The sequence below is a fragment of the Dermacentor silvarum genome, chromosome 2 (assembly GCF_013339745.2).
Source record: "Dermacentor silvarum isolate Dsil-2018 chromosome 2, BIME_Dsil_1.4, whole genome shotgun sequence".
Taxonomy (NCBI): domain Eukaryota; kingdom Metazoa; phylum Arthropoda; class Arachnida; order Ixodida; family Ixodidae; genus Dermacentor; species Dermacentor silvarum.
In genome coordinates this window covers 47,662,637-47,677,762 of record NC_051155.1, presented here as the reverse complement: position 1 = coordinate 47,677,762, position 15,126 = coordinate 47,662,637, and the positions used below count along the sequence as shown (strand labels likewise).

The 15,126-nt window shown below is 49.7% G+C and overlaps 1 protein-coding gene across 1 annotated transcript in view; it reads right to left on the bottom strand.

The window, feature by feature from the left end:
• LOC119441447 (uncharacterized) overlaps positions 1–15,126 on the bottom strand; it is a 405,033-nt gene that overhangs the window by 282,580 nt on the left and 107,327 nt on the right. Inside the window, exon 2 of the mRNA XM_037706064.2 lies at positions 12,077–12,232. The gene's annotated coding sequence lies outside the window, so the exon portion shown is untranslated. The remainder of the gene's footprint in view (positions 1–12,076; positions 12,233–15,126) is intronic.

Sequence of the window (15,126 nt, the reverse complement as noted above, 5' to 3'; positions counted from 1 at the left end):
ACCGCTCACATCCATTTTTGCTAAGTATGTGCATATACAGGGGTTCCTGACATATTACGCTGTTTTGAGATCACAGGGAACGTGCCTCATCATGACCGACGATCTGAACACCACGTTCATGGCACCATGCAGAAAGAATGTTTGTACTTTCTTTACTTTTCTGTCTTTGAAAGCCGTGAAGATAAACTCACGTTTATCAAATAAAAATAAGAAACGCATTCGCAACGCGAAAGGGGTGAAATGGATATACTAGTGCAGCACTTCCTTTCGACGCACCTCTTCTCTCGGAATGGACCTGGCACGAGCGCCAAGACTCGGCACAGCTCGCCGTTTGCGAGCGGTTCGGATCAACAAACACAAACGGTGCATATTGATTTAGCTTTCATTCCTTTTTCCTTACTGCTTCTCTCGCACGCGCAGATGGATGGCGCGCTTTCCCGGAAGTCCAAGGACGCGGATATTTTGCACACGAGGCAGCAGCGTGCGCTCTTTCCGTTCCCTATATAGTATGCAAACAGATAACGAGCTCCCCGGATCGGAGAGTATCTGTAAACGCAAGCGCGTTACCCATGTCGACGAGAGATCGCAGGCAATCCGACACCTCGGAAGTAGAGAGTGCAAATCCCCTGACGTCAGAAGCTGCCCCAACGTGCGAGTGCGATTCGCGGACCGACATGCACATTCGCTGGGAGCGGCATCGTGTGTCAGAGTCTGCACGCTACGCGCTCTCTTGGGTTACACTGAACTCTCCATTCTCCCCCACCAAAGCCCACTAAAGCACGCAGACGGCACCGACGAAGAGCCATTTCAAATAAAGTGTCATTCATTTATTCATTCTTTTATGCGGACTGATCGGGGAGCTTAAACTGCGTTTAAGCAACCAGGTGGCCCGCGGCACTCTCTTGGCCCTTAAAACGCTTGGACAACGGGGTGGACCGGATACATGGCGGAATACGATCAAGTTGTTGTCAACTGGTCATAGAAGGGTCCGCCAAGACGTCTGTTCCACACGGGAACTGGTTCCCGGCGTCTGGGTCAGCGTCACTGATAAACTTCAATTTCTTAGTGCGAGATGTTCTCAGTACGAGATGTTTCTTAGTTCGAATACCCTATCGCCAGAAAAAGCATATCTTCACTAACGACGTTTCTCCCAACAAGTAAAGGAGGGAAAAGCGAGATGTCGAAATACAAGCGATAAAAAAGAACAGATGAAAAAAAAAAAAAAAAGGATGCTGCCTTTATGTCGAAATGCACCAGACGAACGAAGACGGTAGAAAGGACTCGTTCGTGAGTATAAATCGAGAACGAATAATTTATTCGCAGTCTCGTTCCTCGGAGGAATTGAAATTTCCACAACATCGTGAAGTGAAGCGTGCAACGACGACATAAGACACCAGCAGCCAAGAAGAATACCCACTCAACGCCAACGAATCCGCGCTCTCTTTCGAGGTTTCCAAATTGTCGCGACACGCCAGCCAAGTGAGCCTTGCCAGGGAATGGACGTTCCCTTTCGAGCATCAAACTCCGTACAGTGCCCGTGCAGAAGATGACCACAGGAAGTGGGCGACAAGCATGTACACTTCTGGAAAGCAAGTGCGCGGCGCGGCAGGGATTCGCGCGGACGGGCAATGACTAAGTCACGTGTCGGGTCCTCACTCGACGCCGTGCCCTGGACGGGTTGACACACGCGTCTCTGGGGCAGTCGCACTGGACCACGAAGAGAAGCCCCATCGCGCAAGTGGTCGTGACGAATACTAGAAAAGGAAGCGAAGGTCTGTCGTGCATCGCGAAGTATAGCGTATACAAGAAACCATTGCTGTCGTAATAACAACGCGCCTCGATCTTGTTCACTCGTTAATTAAATTAAATATGGGATTTTACGTGCGAGAACCACCATCTGATTATAAGGCACGCCGTAGTGGGGGACTCCGGAATAATTTGGACCACCTGAGGTTCTTTATCGTGCACCTAAATCTATGTACACGGGCGTTTTTGTATTTCGCCTCCATCCAAATATGGTTGCCGTGGCCGGGATCTGATCATGCGCGTGCATGGGCCAGTAGGCCAGTTAGTTATTAAAAAAAAGAACACACAATGCTTACGCTAGAATGGTTCTTAACGGCAAACAACAGGGAATCCTAATGCTGGGCATATTAGCGAAGGCGGCTGGCTGATGGTAAAGAGTGCTTACGAACGATGGACCGTATTCACGAAGGTTTTGGTTCGTAAGTGCTATTTGCCAGTAAACGTACGTCCAGAATCGGGATTGGCTGGTTATTTTTCTTACGAGCAATTCTAGCCTAATAGCCTTTTGTAAATGCCAGCTGAGAAGCCTTGCGAATTCAACCCCGGATATATCTGGCGCCAGGCAGAATGTGCCGCAAGAAACCTTGATATCTATAGCTTATAGATTTGCACAAATAAGACACCCTACAAATTACTTGCTGTATCACTATTTTAGGGTGTTGCAAGACTGCGTCTAGCGCAACGCGAGATGTACTCTACCAGGGCATCGTGTAGATTGTGAAACTGCTTTGCTGGAAACGTCCTTACATTGGCGGCAGGCGGGTATACGTTTCTATCAACGCACATGTAACGCAAGGCGCTAAGGAAAATGAGGCATGGAAAAATGTAATCTTCGCTGTAGCGAACTTGACGTTCCGGCTAAGGCTTCCAGCAGGCCCATGCATACATCGGATACGGTCTCACTATACAAAGGCAGCGAGAAAACGCTTCGGCCATTCTGGCACGTCAATACGGACCGTGAGAAAATTAAAAGAATAACAAGAAAGAAAGAAAAAGAGAGAAGCGATAAAAGGAACCAATACGCGGCGGCGTCCAATGCTGTATAGCGTGCTTATTCCAAGGAAGCGAGAGCCGGCGAAAACAAGGCAACATTGAAGGGAACCGTTCGTTCTCCGCTGCTTGGCTCGCTATCGACCTCCTCTTGGTTCACGTGTTCGCTGCGTAACCCAAAGAACGTCGATTCACTCTTCTATTCGTCTGTCTTTTCCTACCTTTACTTTATTATGTTTCTTGTCTATGCGGCCTTCTTTGTCGTCTTATTCGCTTCCTCCCACTCGACTCCCTCCTGGCAGGCGCGGTAAACGGGTTCTCAGCGTTGAATGGCTTCCCGGCTCCATAAAGGGGTCCTGCTGCGTCGTTAAGGTTTCCAATGGCGCATACGGGGACACATACGCTTGCACCAATCGCAGTCGCCGCCGACTACGACGAAGCTGGCGCGGAAACTGCTGCTGCTGCTGCACGCTGCTCGCATTCGCTCGTGCACGGAAAGCGCAGAGGCGCACGCTCAAGCGATGCCGCTTTAGCGAAGATAGCGAGTGAGAAAAAAATAATAATAATAGAGACTAAAAATGGCGAAGAATGCAACTAGAACGGCCCGAACTGAACAGCTACACCCGGGCAAAAGCCGAAGGAGAGCCGAAAAAATAACGGCTTCGAGAACCTTCTCGCATAGAGCAGCTATTTGGCGAGCGGGGGCTTTCATGCGCGGTGAAGTTGATTTTTCGAGAATCCTGGAAACAGGCGCATTTGGATGTCCGACGTCACTGTACCTTTTCTCCTTCTATGTTACTATTATTCTTTTCTTGCGCGTGGGCGGTTCTGAACGCAGCAGCTGACAGAAATAATCAACATCTTGAAATAAGGCAAAAAGCGGAATTCAAACACACCCTATCGCAAGTGATTTCGCGACCCACGCATTCAACTGTGCTGCATGCCCTCCCGCACAGAATTAAAAGGCACGGGCGACCGTGCACCAAGGAGGCCGCCATATTACTTAAGTAGAAAACGAGAAGAGCGGGAAACGGCTTTTATGGAGCGAAACGCACAGACCAGGCACATTAAAACAGATGTTATCGGCAGGCGGCACGCAATGGCGCTGCGTCGACGCTGAGCGCGCTGACTTAAAGTTGATTGGGCGCCCGCGACCGAATTGACGTTATGTTTGATTACTACCAATAAATACAAATAAATGCCAATACCAATACAAATTACTGTCTGCCTTCTGAGATACAATGCGAAAAGAAGCAACACAAGTTATTTGAGACAGTCATGTCCCGAACTTTCTGGGGAGCATTTGTTTTGCTTTTATTAGAAATTCTGCAGGACGATGCAGATTCATCCAAGGTTAAAAATGGGTCTCTTATCTCACAAAACGACCCAACGGCGTGGGTCCTATACCTTTAGAAGTCTCAGGTAGCCTCCCCCAAGCAGATTGTCCCATTAAAAATGAAATTAAATTCTGGGCTTTTACGGGCAAAAATCACGATATGATTATGAGGCACGCCGTATATAGTGGGGAGGGGGATCCGGATTAATTTTGACCGCCGTAGCCACTAAGCACGTATATGGCGGGTGCTTGTCCCCTCGGCTACCCAAAGGAGATCACGTGACCAAACCACGACGTCTCAAGAGCGAGCTTCGCTTGGGGCCGAATCCCTGCGACAAAGGGTTCGAATGGTGCGGGCACAATGACAGCCGCAGCTATCGGGGATCGTAAGTGCCGTTTTACCCTGCAGCGGAGGCGAGAAGAGCCCCACGCGACAAGGTAATTGGTCTTATAGAGACTGCGGCACCCTGTGTAGTCGAGATAATATCACTTCAGTGCAACAGTTTTCTACCCCCTATTCTCGGCGTTCATGAAATGCGTTCTCTGATCGCAATTGTACGACAACCCGCTTTCACAACGCCCTTTCTTCACGCCTCCACAAAGCAGCATTTCTTTATATCAAAAGAGAGGGAAGGGGAGAGGAACAAAGAGGAACAATACGAATGACAGATCACAAAACAAACAGCAACGCGTGTTGCTCGCTCGGTTAAACGAGCGCGAAGGAGAGAGTACACAAAAGGGAGGCGTCCGCATAAACGCACAATAAGCGCACGCTATATGACGACAACGGAACGGAGCTCTCAAGGGCCGCTTCCCTCGCCGTTACAGAAGCCACAACATTTTCAGTCGCAAATTGCCAGCGTACACGGGCCACGTACACCGCATCCCGCCACCGCAGCTGGGAAAGAAAGCCAATTAGGCCACCGCCTCAAACGACCTGCGACAAAGAGAACCAAGGCTGGCATAGCGACCGCGGCGTGGTTCGCTACCCAACGGAGCAATTTTTTGAAAAGCTGGGCGCGGCGCGCCCTCATCCTAATGCGCGCCGCAATCTCGCGCCGGCCACGGCGCGTACACGCTCGCGATTCGCGCTTTTAATCCTCTAGCCCGAAAAGAAGCGGGCTCAAGGGAGAGGCAGTGGGCTACACCGGCGTGCAGGAGTAACTTTCGCTCAAACGCGTGCGCCGTGTAGCTGCAGAGCGATGCGATTAGTACGGAACAGGCTGGCTTTTTAACAGCGGAGCTGTTTAAGCCGGCCGTAATGTGTGCCGCCTGCCACTGCGTTGCCTAGCAATGATGTAATAGTTCAGCGGAAATCCGCTAGGTGGAGATAAGTTGCCTAGCAACCACCTCGCTGAGCGTCGCGCACTATGCTCGGGAGAGAGAAAGGGAAAATGAGAGCGTGAGAGAGTGCGCGCGTCGCGCGCTATGCTCGGGAGAGAGAAAGGGAAAATGAGAGCGAGAGAGAGAGAGAGAAACAAATTGTAGCAGCGCCAACGAGGCAACGCGCCGAGGTGCTGCAGACGTCATCCGCGCTTCTCCGTTTCCCCGCATTAGCGCCGAACGCTGGCGGTGTCCGTAACTGCAGCAGGCGCCTCTGGCGACGGCTCGGCCAAGCTCCCACCAGCTGCGCGCTACTGAGCATGCGCCGTGACGTCATCCCGGCGTGTCATCTGCTGCGCGCCGCCCGTACACAGTGCATAGCTTTCGCCCCACTTCCCCTACGTGTGCTCGGACTCAAGTGCTTCGCGAGGCGTTTCCCGATGCCACGGACTACGAGGAAATGCTTATACATTTCGTATAACTAGCATCACTTGGCATTACTGCGTATAACTTAGCATCACTTCGTATAGCCAGGACCAGCTATGAACCGACCAGCTCCGCTGTGTCTTTATCCTTGCGCCACTAAGTGCAAGCTACCCCGATTTTTTTTTCAGTGTTTGCTTGCTTCCTGCAGTAGTGCTCAAGCACTGGCATTGCCGCTGCTGCGAGCGGCGAACTTGCGAGTTATACGGCTGTACTATTTCGCCAGAACGAGGGGCAGTTATAACACCGAACGCCTATAAGCTGCAGCGATTACCCACGCGTGTCTACCTGTTCAGGAAACTTACGTTCCTCTCTCTCTCTCTTTTTATCGCGTCAAAGGCCGTGCTTTGAGAGCCTACCTAAATCAACGCCGTATATAGCACAATGCAAGGTACATGTAAAACCAGAAGGAGACGACAGAGAGAGAGTAATTTAATGAAACCCGGGGATTTACGACGGCGTGTCATACACACTACCAGTCGCCTACACGCTACTCTGCACGACGAAGGACATGATCGGATAGAAAAGCCTTCTTTAGGATGCACAGAGCCGTGTCGGCGAGCTTGATATGCAGAACGGGAAGATTTCGCGGTGGCGGCGACTGCATTCTGATAAGGACGTTCGTTTGTCGTGTTTGGGTGCAGGTAAAAAAGAGAGAGAAACTAAGGTGGTCAGAATTCGGAGCTGTCCACTACGGCGTCCATCTTAACGCACAGTGCTGTTTCGAAACGTTGCCTCCCCCCCTCCCCCCTACTCCTGCATTCAAAAACGATAATTAAACACAACCTAACCACTGCAGCCAGCTTGCGGCTACGTGCGCTGTAAGAGCTCTGCTTTTACGAAGAGTAATTGAGGAAGTAATTGAGAGATACCAGCACTCATCAAGGCATTGCGTAATCAAGGAGTACAGGAGGCATACGTGCAATATATTCGCAAATATCTACAAGGATTGCACAGCAACCTTGGTCGCTGTGCAATCCTTGTAGATATTAGAAAAGTAGAAAGATATCTATCAAGAAAGGGGTCAGGCAGGAGACACAATCTCTCCAATGCTGTTCACTGCATGCTTAGAAGTATTCAAGCCATTAGACTGGGAAGGTTTAGGAGTGAGGATCAACGGCGAATATCTCAGCAACCTGCGGTTTGTAGATGACATTGTCCTATTCAGCAACAATGGGGACGAATTACAACTTCTTTCTAGGGTTTTACGTGCCAAAACCAGTTATGATTATGAGGCACGCCGTGGTGGAGGGCTCCGGATTAATTTTGACCACCTGGGGTTCTTAAACGTGCACTACAACGCAAGAACACGGCGTTTTTGCATTTCGCCTCCATCGAAATGCGGCCACCGCGGCCGGGATGGGACGAATTACAACAAACAATTGAGGACTTTAACCGAGAAAGTGTAAGAGTGGGGTTGAAGATGAATATGCAGAAGACAAATTACAACAAACGATTGAGGACCTTAACCGAGAAAGTGTAAGAATGGGGTTGCAGATGAATATGTAGAAGACAAACATAATGTTCAATAGCCTGGCAAGGGAACAAGAATTCAGGATCGCCAGCCAGCCTCTAGAGTCTGTGAAGACGTACGTTTCTCTAGGTCAATTACTCACAGGGGCCTTGATCATGAGAAATTTATAGAAGAATAAAATTGGGCTGGAGTGCATACGGCAGGCATTACCAAATCCTGACTGGGAGATTACCACTGTCGTTGAAATGAAAAGTGTACAATGATTGCATTCTACTGGTGCTAACATATGGGGCAGAAACTTGGAGGTTAACAAAGCTCGATAACAAGTTAAGGACCGTAAAAAGAGCGATGGAACGAAAAATATTAGGCCTAAGGTTAAGAGACAGGAAGAGAGCGGTGTGGATCAGAGAACAAACGGGGACATATCCTATACTCTAGTTGACATTAAGCGGAAAAAATGGAGCTGGGCAGGCCATGTAATGCGTAGGATGGATAACCGGTGGGCCATTAGAGTTACGGAATGGATACCAAGAGAATTGAAGCGCAGTCGAGGACGGCAGAAAACTAGGTGAGGTGATGAAGTTAGGAGATTTGCAGGCGCAAGTTGGAATCAGCTAGCGCAATACCGGGGTAATTGAAGATCACAGGAAGAAGCCTTCGTTATGCAGTGGACATAAATATAGGCTGATGATGATGAATTGAGGAAGTCACCGATGTATCATCCACACAATTTTATTTTTAAATGCCATCTTCAGCTGCAGTTTATTGTGGTTTTCAGGTAGCTGTACTACTGGCTCTGAGCAGGTGAGCTGAGGGCGTCATCTTAAGCAGCTAATCTGTAGGGGCAAACGCGCGCCCGCCTCAATCGTCACGCCCACGGGCCGTCGTCAAAAAGTACAGCATTATACAGAGACACTAAGCGGAAGCAAACGCCAGGTAAAACCAGGGAATTCAATGGCAGCGACTCACAAGATCTGAAGGTTCTGTTGCCTCTTTATCTTTTGTCTCTATTGCGCGGTCGGTCACAAAAGCTTAGACAAGCGATTTGCGAAAAGGCTACGTTCCCGTGAAATCAGATGCACATAGCCTCGGATTCATAGTTCCAACCCACTAAACAGCGATTCCTTCAATTAGAATCGCCTAACGTTGATGAAGCGGAAATTCAGATTTGCCGAGGTGGATGGAAGACGTGTCCCGTAAACTTCTGCGGCCGACTGTAGATAATAAGTGCAGTAAGCATATCTTTTGAACGCTTCGTACCATGAACCAACAAACAAACAAAGAACGAACGAGTGAAACATGCGCTCTGAACTCGGGGGAAAACTGGAAGGTGAACCTTACCGCCAGATAACGCCGCTGCGTTCAGCGCGGGAAACGTCCGCGGGAAGCGGCGCCGGCAGCCCCCCAGGCACGCAAGTGGATCTCAGATCTCAGGGACGAGAGGGAAAAACCAATCAACATGGAAATCGCCGTAAGGGAACAGGGGCTTGGGGGGAGGCGACGTGCAGTAAGCACCGGCGCCGCCGTCACCGCCGTAAGTGCATCGCGTAAGCAGCGGCTGCTGCGGCGACACCCTAAATCCGGCAGCGCGCCCGAAGCAAACCCCCGCAAACACGAGCGGCACGCAAACGTACACGCAAACGCACGCAGCCAGAGCGCGACGAAGCGGTGCGGCTTTGGCGATTCGAGTGGATTAGCCGAATCTAAGGGGGAGGGCGCGGGGGGGGAGGGGGCAAATCCACAGCCGCGGCGCCGCTGGCTACACTCGAAACACGCCGGCGAGGCGAGAAAATGGGCCCCGACTGACCTCTCCATTCTCGTCGCGAGCTCTCCTTTCCTCCTACCCGGCCGCGGGGGTTGTGCGGTGTCATTTGGCCGCGATAAGCGTAGTGCCCTTTCCTTCATCCTGCCCCTTTCCCCAGATTTTTGACAGCGTGTCTTTGCCGTGTCGAATCCGGGCACGCGAACGGTCTTGAGCCAGTCGCCTGCGCGCTATGGGTCGCAATACGAGTCGACGCGCTTAGAAGCGCCTTGAAGAACCGCCGTATGGGATGAGTTCTCGCTTTCCCGAGTTCTCACGTTGGTCATGTTGTGAACTATTGACGCGTTCGGAAGGTTAGCGTTCTTTGCACCGACATCTCCGGCGGAACGCGTGAACAGGCAACCATGTTTCAAACGAATCGAGACGGTATTCCTCTTCATTTTGTTTTTAACTGCGGAGCATTTCTTGCCGGCGGCTCTGTCTGTTGTCCCGCGTCCCACACCCCCACAGCGCATGCGCGTCCCCTCCCCCTCTCTCTCCTTTCCTACGCTCCCAGCTTTCTCTCCTCTAGGAATACTCTACGGAGCGGCGCCCGCGTGCCACATCCCCACAGCGCATGCGCGTCCCCTCCCCTCTCTCTCCTCTCCTACGATCCCTACCCCTTTCTCTCCTCTAGGAATCCGGAGCGGCGCGCTCGACAGGTGGTGCGACAGCTGCATACTCCGCTGGGGGCGCCACGGTAGTTCCGCGGTATGAAAATGACGGAGCGCGCGCGCCTCATTCTCTCTCCTGTGCAGCGCCGCGATGAGCGCTCGGCCGCGAAACCATCTCCCGCTCAAGCTAACCATCTCCCCGCTGCTTCGCATCCACACATGGTTCCCTTAGCGGGAGATGGAGTATTTTTTTTTATTTTTCTTCCGTGTGGTGTAATAGCACAGCCGCAAGAACTGCTATGAAGACTGCTCTCGACTAATTGCACTGAAGTATACTGGACTCGTGGCTTTGCAAAGGCCCTTCCAAGTCGCTCGATCACGTGATTAGGTTATTTCGAATCCGCCCCATATGTGAAATGGAACTAAATAAAATGCAATTAAATGAAATAAGCACTCCATATTCTTCTATTCATGATCAGCTACATTCGTCTTATGTCCTCCAACCCCTTGTGCAGATGAGAAATATACTAGTACACCTTGACTCAAGCGAACCTGTTTTACTTTTTAGTAGCGAATTTCCCTCTTTTCTCTCTCCGATTTCTTCGGTCAATATTTCCGAAAGCACAAAATAACCAGAGCTTCGCATCCTGCAATTTAATGGATGCGAGTGTTTCTAGAAGGAAGCCGCGGTAAGGACAACAATTGTGTCTTGGCGTTGCTCTAACGATACATGTTTCGATGGATCGCAAGGCCGTTCGCTGCAACCGTAAATGTTGTACACGCGCCTATCGTTAATTATACGTAATTACATATATATTTATTCATTTTTTAATTCTGCGTACAAGTTTTGTTCAAGATGGCGCTTGAATCAAAATGTGAGATGCAACAGAATAGCATTTTCCATCAGCATAAAAAAAATGAAGAGGGTTCGAAGGCATCTAACAGTCAACGTGAACGAGCTAAAGTGTCAGTTACAAGAAACAACGTGACTAGTGGAATAATACCAAGGCATCTAGTCACAAAAAAGAAAGAAATTAAAAACAGGAGGAAAAAGTTTATGGTGTGAACGATACTTATGAGATAGCCACATAGATATAAAACAAACGATTACACATGTACTACGCCTTCAAGTGTAGCACGCGGTCAAATGTATGACCGCCATTTGGTGTAAGCGCCATTAGGTACGATCTATAGCAAAAGCTTCAGCACGCGGCACGCTTTTCATCGTTGAAACTATGCAATCGCAACAAGAAGGCGTGTCGATTGAAAAAAAAAACAACTTTAATGTAAAACATCTTGCCGTTTATTACATGTCGAAAGCTATACCCGAGGCCTTCGAGGTTAGCTTTGCTAAAGCGTACGCTACAATCTGAGGGATGTGGAAAGGACGCGGATACCAGCAAATAAGTGCATAATTATGCGCAGCACACTACAAAGGAGGTATCCTTCTACGTGGTCACCTATTAGACTGTAGAATGTTCCCAGCGAAGAAGAACCATTGCATTACACTGCGCCGAACGGAAATATCCAGCTTCCAGGGACGGCTGCGCTTCTCTAAGTTCCGGCACAAGTTGGTTTTTCATAGGTTCGTTCAAACTTCATTAAACGGACCCCGAAGAGAAAAACAGGCTCAGTTGTAATAGTAAATTAAGCTTCCACAATTAAAAGAAAAGCCGCTCTTACCATGAGAGGAGCCAGCTTGATGAGCCAGTAAAGACGCAACGAAAGGACACTAACTCGTTGTGACATCATGACTTTTTATGGCGCTTGCTCGAGCCTAGTTAAATTTTTATCGGTTTAAGAGGAACTAGACTCTATTCCAATTGATCCAAAGACTGAAGCTAAAGTTCTTTGTCTGTCTGTCAAAGGCCGAAGCTAACAAGTTTCGAGAACTCTCACTGCACCCACAACGGCCCAAATCGGAGAGCATGCCTTGAAATCCACGACGTCAAACTGACACACAGGCGCCGTGTTGGCCCTCAATAATTTGATCCATAATAATCAAACTCGTACCGCGAAATGAACGAAGATAGAGTTTCGAAAGAGAACTGTCATCAGCGTCAACTAATTCGGTGTATCTATTTAGTGCGCCTTTAATGAACTGTCCGCTACGAAACGGCGAGCTCGAGCTCAGCAAATTTTCTTAGCGTTTCCTTCCCCCCCCCCCCCCCCTCGTTTTTTCCGGCGTGGTAGGCGACCACGCCAATCTAATAAGAGAGAGAATAGGGCTGGCCAGCAGCGGCACTCACCTGCATGACGCGACGACGGACGGGCCGGCGATGCCGAGTCGCGACGGCAGCTGCTTCCCATCGCCGAGCACGAAGACGCCCCGCGTCGCTTTGGCCGCCGACGACAGCGTGGTCACGGACACCACGCGGACGCCGGCCTCCAGTCGGCGCCGCCATCTGCGAGAGGACGACACAGACAGCACACGTCAGAGAATGCGACACCGGCCGTCCGTTGGTACCGCCTCGACCCATTGTTTAGCATCGCAGACGGGGCCCGGCACAGCGCTGCGGAATCACCTCGCGCGGGCCGCGTTTTTTTTTTTTTTTTTTTTTTTCTACGGTACAGATGACGTGCACAACCCCTTCCTACCCGTCGAAGATGTTGCTCAGACTGTACCCTCGACGGTCCGTGGTCGCAATAAAACACAGAGGAGGCTGCGTACATTAAAATTTTATCCGAAACGTTGCGAATAATTATTCTACATTGTTTGTGTGTTTCGGACAGTTCTTTCACGAAAACGGGCCCCGGAAAGCGATTGTGGCAGGGTTGGCTGTGGCGGGGCACTAAGAAAAAGAGAAGCAAGACAACTCGCACAAGTAACAGTATTTGTTTTTTGCTTGCTTCTCTGTTTTCCTCACTCGCTTCCACGTGTGCAACCTTTTTCTTACTGACAAGCACTGCGTATAAAAATAAAACAGACTTTTTTTCCTGCAAGATATTGTTCTGGCCGACGCACATAAGTAAGTACGCCTCAAACGCTGAGTGGCTAATTTAATGGCTATATTTTAATTCATTACATTAAACCTCTGGTGAACCTCCCTGTCTTTCCTTTACCTTTCTCTCTCTCTTTCTCTTCAAATACGTGACGCACTTGCGAAACTGAAGTCAGTCTGCCATCACAGTAGATCAGCATCCTACATTAGGATCCAGCCGATAGCTACGTTTTAGAGATATCCCTCCACCTTTTTATGAAAACACCATGGAATAGTCATGCATTGCGTAAAAGATCTTGAGGTGACTATCTCAAAACTGGCGTTGATTTGAGAAATTCCACCAAGCACTTGAACACAGATCAGCTTAAGTTTTCGCATCAGCAGCATAAGCTCTAATGTGATCAAATTAATCTGAATGCACATTAGATAAATAATTCGCGACTCGGGAATACTATAAGATTTGATGGCGTCCAGCAGTGCAAGTAATTATGTATAGGCGCGCAACCCACTTATGGATGTACAGCAGAAAAGACCATTCTTAATCGCGAAATAACACAGCAAATATGGCGCGCTAAAGACAGCTCCGCTGTAGCATTGCTAATACATCGGGCAGAGAAGAACTGTTTTCACGACACACGACTTTGCATTCGTAAAGCACGTCCCCCTAGCGGCCAAATAAAAAGCAACAACGGCTCTCTCCTTCATCTTCTAATCTGCAGTTCTTTTTTTTTTTTTCGAACTTTGCGCGACAAATTCTATGCGATTGATTTTCACACTTGTCCCAAAACTACACTTTAACCCAAAGACGCCGACAAAGCAGCAAGGCAGAAACCGGCGCGCCCGTGCCCCAAATGACAACATTCGAGACTACCGCTTCCTCTAATCAGTGTTGCTTTGTGTCTGTATACATTTCTCGCCATTTTCAGTCCTTTTTTTTGTTTTTTTGCCAGCATTCCGTTAAAGCAGCATTGCAAATGCAGCGACAGCAGCATATAAAGTGTTGTAACAAGCTATCCTACGTGATACAATACTCTACATCAGCTAAAAAATAATAATAACTGCTACCTGCTCTCTCTCTTTGCCCTCTTTCCAACCCCTATATCCCCCCCCCCCCCCCTGTGCAGGGTAGCAAACCGGAAACTCGCTTCTGGTTAACCTCCCTGCTTTTCCTCCCTCCCTCTCTCTATTGGAGCCAAATGAGCTTAAAATATTGCAGATCTAGCGCAGCTGCGCCGCAAAAATGTCAACATCTCGCGTTAGGGGCAGATAAATGAAAGCTCTCCCACCACTGTGTCTCTATAAGCGTGGAAAAAAAAGAAATGATCAAAAAGCCAGGGGAAATCAAAATTGTAAACTTCTTTGCACTGACATTACCCAACAAAAAATTGTGTTGTTGCTCAAGAAAAAATTACACAACAAAACAGTGGGCCTCTTATAAGCGGCCCGGCTAGCGCGTATCACCCCGTAAAAAGAAGGGCCTCTCAGCGACGCACGAGTCGAAGGCAGCAGAGCAGATACAGACGCGAGTGGGGAAGGTTCAGATCGGAGAGGAAGAGGAGGAGAAGTGGCAGGACCGCCGTCGTTACCAACCCGCGCTACCAACCCGCGCGCGCCTGCGCTTTGCACGCACGGCCGGGCACATTGAAAAACCGCATTGCACCGCTATAAAGCTGGAATTTCGCACGGGACCGCGGCGGCGGCGGCTTTGTTAAAGCTTGTCCCGCGGGGGAAATGATGCGACCGTCTTCCCTCCCCCCCCCACCCCTCCTCATCCTTCCAACACACACACCCTACCCTGCCCCCTGCCTTCACTCGACACCGATGGCTATCCTCTTACGCAACACGGTGAAGAAGAAGCGGGGCAGACGCAGAAATAAGGAGAAAATGAAAAGTGCGGTACCTCAGTCACTGTCGCGAACTCGCGTGCCCGCATACTGGCCCGCAAAGCGAGCGTGCCATGCGGGAGAGCTCAGCTAGCGGTGAATGCAATCAACGAAGTCGGCACGGAGAGAGAAGTCGGAGGATGGCGTAAGTTGGAGAGAGCGGAGCGTTATGAAAAGGAAGCCGATGAGCACACAAGGTGCAGGGCGCAGCGCATACGCGTATTCCTTTCTTTATTCTCTCGCTCCTCTATCGTGTTTTCTTTTACATTACTTTCCTCCTCTCAACGTCCTTTCCCCGTCGTAATTCCTTGTTTGGCCTTCTCATTTCCTTCGCGAATGTCGCTCGTTACACACGGGGCGGGGCGCTCGAGCAGAATTTCGGAAGCAGCGGCAAAATTTTTCATTCTTGCGTTCGTCGTTATTTTTCTGACTTCTTAGTTTTCGCGTAGCTCAATCAGAAAAGAGAACGGAGAA